Here is a 6,822-nt window from a genome sequence, read left to right as displayed (position 1 = left end):
TCATCGAAAGACAGTACACCTCTATCAGGAGGTCTCGGTGATGGCCTCCCGGTGTCATGGCGGCTCCACGGTAGCTCAACGGATCTGTTCGTGGCAGCGACCGGATTCTCCGGCGTCGGCTCGTTTGCGGTCGGGCCGTCTCGACCTTCACCCCATCTCCTCGTCGCCCGGGCGTTACTCCCATCAATAGGCTGGTCCTCTCCCAGCTGCGGTCCACCGCTCGTCTCGCGCCCCGGTGCTACAGGATCGAGCTCGTCCCGTGCCCGATGCAGCAGGACCGAGCTTGTCTCCCGCACGGTGCAATAGGACTGACCTCGTCGCCCTCTCGATGCTGCTGGACCGAGCTCATCTCGCGCTCGGGGCTGCAGGACAGGTCGGTGGATGCCAGTTTTGGGCGACCTATTGGGTCTCGACGCTGGGGGTCGCCCAGGGGTGCGAAAGGTCGGACCTTTCCGCTCGTCTCTTTCATTGGGGTGCGACGGGTCTCGGGTGAGGTGGTGTCGAGGTCTTGGATGCTGGGGCGGCGGCCCTGGTGGTGGTAGCACGGTGCTCGTGGGTAGAGCCCGTGCCTTGGTGCTGCCCGGTCTCCATGGCCATGTGGGCGGCGTGGTTGCTGGGATGTGGCGTTCGATGGCGGTGAGTGTTGGCCGAGGTGAGAACCTGTTTTATCTTCGAACGGACCGGCGACGGCGAAGATCGTTCCCTTCTTGAAGGCGTCGTCACGGCTCTCATCGCCCGTCATGCGGCTTCGGGGAAAACTCTGATCCTTGGATCAGGCGGTGGCGGCGTGCTAGTGTCATTCCCTTCTTGAGGGCGCCGCCTTGGAGCGCATGGATCGTCATATGTAGCTTCATCTCTGCGTGGTAGTGCTAGAGGTGGTGTTGCTGCGCTCAACGCCTTTGTATCCTGCCCTGGGTATGTGCGTGTGTTGCGGTGGCGTGGCGTGTGTTTGTACTGGGTGCTAATTGCTTGGTGCTTTATATATAAAACGGGACGGAAGCCTTTTTCGGTAATCGTTGACAAACCAATTAATACATATATCTAGATGCTACTCGTTTTCTTTTAATTTACAAAATGCAATGCCTAGAGAAAAGAGTAGCTTTGTCAATGTATTTAGTCAGTAGAGCGAATGCATTAGTTGTACCAATAACTTTGGTAGGATTTAGCATACAAACACTCTACGACCTGGTATTATATAATAGGCAGCATCTATGAGAAATAAACATGGAAGTACTGGGATGAGGAGACAAGAAAGTTTCACGTTCCACCTTACCTACACATAACTTTAGCTGCTACATACGTTTAATGACACCGGAATACAAAGAACTATAGAAAACAAAATGAACTTACAGGTCAGAAACGCCTGCTAGCTTTAGCGAAACCATTATTGTGACACTGTAAAATTCTTTAGGTCAGCTCCCACATAGTCCTTGAGCTTACTAAGACATACAAGGACATGTTAGTTAATCACGCCTAACAACATGAAAAAAACTGCAAAGAAATACATATGCGGGCTACGAACCTAATCTGCATTCGTTGACAAAAAAAGTATGGCTAAAACCTGACATCACAAAATTGCAAGAGAGGCTACCCATGGCTGAAACCTATTGATCAACTTTTTTCTTTGATCTGAGTATGAAGCATTGTGCTACATGGATCCGACATGGCAAACAAATCACATAACCTTAACCAGTATGTATCTCACTAGCCTACATCTCTACAAACCAAACACTACAAGATAAATTCCAAATATTTTTAGTAACGGTGTTATGCAGTTTGAACACCTAGATTACATTCTAAAGTACAGGCGTACAGCTCAATATCTAAACTTTTTTTGAAAAAGGAATATTCCCTCTATTTCGCTCTCTCTTTCACCAACAACAAATCCCCAATGAACATACAAAGCTGAAAATCTAGATCTAGATCCTAATTGCATAAATGTTTAATTTGTGCACAATGAATCACAAATACTTGTTGAATCAGATTGACCTATCTGCGTTGCAAAGAAGGAGAGAAATAGGATTGATTTGTCTAAGGCACCGTGCTCACTTTTGTCCTCCTCATGGTGATGCATATAGCTGGCGGCGGCGTGGTGAATGTACATGCTACAAACCAAGACAGGGAGGTCCCTTAGTGCTCCTTGACGGCGACGCCGTGGGAGAGACTCGCCTCCTTCCCTCCTTCCTGGATCTCCCCGTCAAGGGGTATAAAGAAACCAGTACGCAGGAAGTAAGACAATGTGAATCGACATCTTGAGCCACGAAACTCAAATATTGCAACATAACTGGAATAACCAAGCAAGAATATTTTACCTTCAGTTGCTCAAATGGACACTGCTTTATTAATTGTCTCAAGTTCGTTCTTGCAATTTCCAGTAAACAGTCTAAACAATTCAATGAATAATCCATCTACAATATCGCAAACCTTTAAACAAAAACAAATTCATAGTCACTTTTTACAGATGAACTATACCCTATCAATCTTCTTCAACCCAAAATAGTGACCCATACAAACTCACACAGATGCCTACATGTGTTGGAATCTTTGACTCCAAACACAGGCATAACCCCAAATACACTACGAAACCAACCACAGATAGCCAAGGCAACTTCTTGTGCAGCCTACGGGATTGTGCTAAACAAGCAGGTTGGCCATGATATGCAAATTTGAATATGCTGCTCACCTTCACTTGATCCTGAAATAAGCATTAGAGTGCAGATACCTAAAATATTTTGACGACAGATACTCCCTAAATTTCTGTGAATATCTAACAAAAAAAACTAATTGGCAGAAATAGAAACTGAGACTCACCTCACACCCGATGAAAACAACATCAAAGGTGGATTGTGCGGTTGATGAGGAGGGCCCATGGCCTCCGGCGACAGAGGAGGCGTCGACAATCGCAGCGACCTCGTCCGGGTTGAGCTCGTCTCGTCCTCCCCCACCCACCTACTAGCATAAGGCACGGCGCACGAGAAGGGCGGATCCATGGCGAAGCGAGAGCGGGACGGGGCCGTCCATCGCCCAATCAAAGCGCGTAGCCTCGCCAGTGCCTCTCGCGAGGAAGACGGTGAGCTCATCCCCGTCCTCCTCCAAGTTCATCACTCGGGATGGCAATGATCTGTAGGTCCATGGGCGGCGGGAGGTGGACACACGAGCAGATCGAGCCTGCTGCTTCATCTCCTTCGCCTACCCATGGTGGTTGATGCCTGCTGTTTGAGGAGCCTTCGGCCTTGTTCGGTTCCTTCAGATTTGAAGGGGTTTGGAGGGGATTGAGAGGGATTAAATTCCCCACAAGTCAAAATCCACCTCAATCCTCTCAAATCCTCTCCAATCCTCTTATGGGAGGGATTAACCGAACAAGCCCTTCGTGGGAAAGGCGAGGGAAGTGGAATCATGGGTTGCCTTCACGGGTAAGTGTGACACCCTTGATTCAATTATACACTAATCATACACGCAAATGTGTATGATCAAGATCAAGGACTTACAGGAAGATATCACAACATAACTTTAGACACAAATTAAAAAAATACAAGCTTTATATTACAAGCCATGGGCCTCGAGGGCTCGAATACATAAGCTCGAAAACACAAGAGTCAACGGAAGCAACAATATCTGAGAACAGACATAAGTTAGGCAAGTTTGCCTTAAGAAGGCTAGCACAAAAGCATATACTATCGAAAAGGCAAGGCCTCCTGCCTGCGATCCTCCTAACTACTCCTGGTCGTCAGCGGTCTCCACCTAGTAGTAGGCACCCTCGAGGTAGCAGTAGTCTTCAGTGGTGTCGTCTGGCTCCTGGGATCCGTCATCTGGTCGCAACAATCGGGTATGGGGGAAAAAGAGGTAGCAAAGCAACCGTGAGTACTCATCCAAAGTACTCGCAAGACTTACATCAGATCTAACCTAAGTATGCATTTGTATCAAACGAATGGGTTGTATCTGTGGACTAAACTGCAAAATGCCAGAATAGAGAGAAGACCTAGTCCTATCGAAGACTAGCATCTTCTTGAAACCACCATCTTGCAGCAACAGGAGGGAATAGAGTAGCATAAAGTAAAGTAGTAGAAGTGTTATCAACCTCGGCCGGAGATCCTTTCTCGACTCCCTGCGAGAAAGCAATCCCAAAGCCATACTATCCAGTTATCATCACAATCCAATTCTCATCACCATCCAGTTCTCATCACAAGTATCCAGTTCTAGTTGTATCGATCGGGATACAACTCCAAGTTTCCATTACCATAGGACAGGCTATCGATAGATGTTTTCTTCCCTGCAGGGGTCCACCAACTTACCCACCACGCTGGATTAACTCCGGCCGGACACACTTTCCTGGGTCATGCCCAGCCTCGGCCAAACAATACGCCGCAACCCGACCTAGGCTTAATAAAGAGGTCAGCACGCCGGACTAAGCCTATGCCCCCAGGGGTCTTGGGCCATCGCCCTGGGAACTCCTGCACGTTGCGTGGGCGGCCGGTGAGCAGACCTAGCTACCTCCTTCAATAAGGCAGGAGCTTATGCAGTCCAACCCGACGCGCGCCGCTCAATCGCTGACATCTATTAAGCTTCGGCTGATGCATACGACGTAGAACGCCCATACTATGCCCACGTGATGGTTAGTGCTATCAGGCCAGAGGCCCCTCGGATCAAATATCCAAATCTTAGTGGATTAGGAACGCGCGGTAACGAGCAGAGACTCACGATCGATGTGACCCCGTCGCCCCATCTCGAGTACTTGCGGCAAGGGCTAAGAATGCCCGGCCACGCCTCGTAAGTATCTCGCGGGCAACTTTCAGGTCAACCCGACTCCACATCACTCGCTATTAAGCTCGCGCGGGTACCCCTCAGGGCCGACCCGTCTTTAGTAACATGGTTCAGTGTAAAGTCATAGTAATCATAGTAACTGGGTGTCTAACACCAAGGGGAAAACCCGAGGAATCACCCATGATGAATTCCACTCGATGTTATCATCAAGGTGAACGTAAGAGGATCCACCCTTGAGGTCCACACTTGAGGGGTTGCACGACAGAGCCGTAACGGAAGTGGTTAAGGAGGAAATCACCCTCGATGACCATGACCGAATAGCTACACTACAGAGATCTCATCAGGAGTGATGTAAGAGGTTCCACCCTCGGCACTCGATGGTAACTCTGCAGAGTCGAGCAACAAAAGGGGTAAGTGATGTGTGGTGCCGGGGCCTGGTCTTCGATCCCGTTGATCAGGTCTTCGATGATGAAGTAGGGGCAACAAGGACAAGGTGGGGGTCACTGATGGATCACTAACCAACCTATACTAAGCAGTTTAGGATAAGCAGGTAGGTAACAATAAGCAGGTTACAAAAGCAGGCTATGCATCAGAATAGGAGCAAACAATAACAGTATCAAAATCTAATGCAAGCATGAGAGAATGGAATGGGCGATATCGGGATGATCAAAGGGGGGGCTTGCCTGGTTGCTCAGACAAGAAGGAGGGGTCGTCGGTGACGTAGTCGATCACAGTGGCATCGGCAGCCACCACGGGGTCTATCGAAGAGAACAGGGGGGAGAAACAGTAAATACATAGAAAGCAAGTGCATAACAGGACAACATGCATAGCTAGACGTGTTCTAACGCGGTCCTAGACGTTATAGGTGAAGGGGGAATTCAACTGGGAAGGTGTTCCCGATTTCGGACCTGTGTCAGACAGATGACCGGAGGGGGAAAGTTTCATGTTCAGATAGTTAGAGGCATCTGACAGGTATGTGGGTAGTGTATTCGAGTTCATCTCATCGTCCTGAGCAACTTTCATATATAAAGTTTTTTGATCCGAGCTACGGTTATTTTTCTATGATTTTTCAAAGTTTTAAACATATTCTGGAATTAAATAAATTATCATAAAAGAAATACTACGTCACCTTGACATCACTGTGATGTCAGCAGTCAACAGGACGGCTGACCAGGTCAAACTGACCTGTGGGTCCATCGGGACCCACATGTCATTGACAGGGAACTAACAGGGTTTTATTTTAACTAAACAGGGTTAATTAGCAGGCATGCCCCACGTGTCATTGTCTAATTAACATAACTAATTAGTTTTAATTAAAACAGTTTAACTAGACTAATTATAAATAGGGGCCCACTGGTCAGTCACACAAAGGCGGGGCCCACTGCGCCACGTTGGCGTCGGCGCCGGAGACAACTCCGGCGACCAAAAACGCGGCGGAGCTCGCCGGACTTGGCCAGAAAAACGCTACGGCGCTCCGTTCGAGGCGTGCTAAGGCTCGTTTGAATGAGCGTTCAACGCCGCATCCATCTACGGGAGCGGTGCGACCGTAAACGGCCGGAAGCTACGGCGGCGAGCGGTGGAGCGGACGCCGGAGTTCGGGCCTCGCACGAACTGCGGCTAGAGGGCACGACAGGACTGCTGGGGAGGTACTACAGGGTCCTGGCGAGTCCCAGAGCATGGTGGTGAGGTCGGGTGGGCACGACATCGACGAGGACGACGGTGACGAGCTCCGTTGCGGAGTGGGCTTCGGGCGGCGATGGCAACGACAGCTACGGTGATGGATCCGTGCGGGGGAGCGAGGGGAGAGACGTGGTGGCTCACCTGGAGCCGTAGGGAAGTGGCAGTGTGCTCGGGGAGGCGTGGAGCATCCGGAATCGACGACGATAGACGGCGGCGATCCGAGGAAGGAGAAGAAGATGGCGGCGGTGTGGGGGCTTCCCAACACATTCCATTCGGCGTAGTCGACGTCGGGAAGCCGTTCGGGCATGTCGGCGGGGCAATCGGGGCCACGGTGGCCGCGGGATCGAGCGTCGCGGCGGCGAGCTCTCGGGCAAGCTCGCA

General features: G+C 50.0%; 1 long non-coding RNA gene across 2 annotated transcripts; it reads right to left on the bottom strand.

Annotated features, from left to right (window-relative positions):
- Positions 1–984: 984 nt before the first annotated feature.
- LOC125551369 lies at positions 985–3,516 on the bottom strand. Of its 2 annotated transcripts, XR_007302488.1 has the most exons (3): positions 2,812–3,500; positions 2,050–2,695; positions 985–1,439 (listed from the first exon to the last, which is right to left on the bottom strand). It is a non-coding gene; the product is annotated as an uncharacterized LOC125551369 (long non-coding RNA). The 2 variants fall into 2 exon arrangements; XR_007302487.1 differs by lacking the exon at positions 985–1,439 and having other exon boundaries at positions 1,722–2,695; positions 2,812–3,516.
- Positions 3,517–6,822: the final 3,306 nt, after the last annotated feature.

This window comes from Triticum urartu, chromosome 4 (genome assembly GCF_003073215.2).
Source record: "Triticum urartu cultivar G1812 chromosome 4, Tu2.1, whole genome shotgun sequence".
NCBI lineage: Eukaryota > Viridiplantae > Streptophyta > Magnoliopsida > Poales > Poaceae > Triticum > Triticum urartu.
Note: the sequence above shows the minus strand (reverse complement) of the source record. Positions and strands in the feature narration are given on the sequence as shown.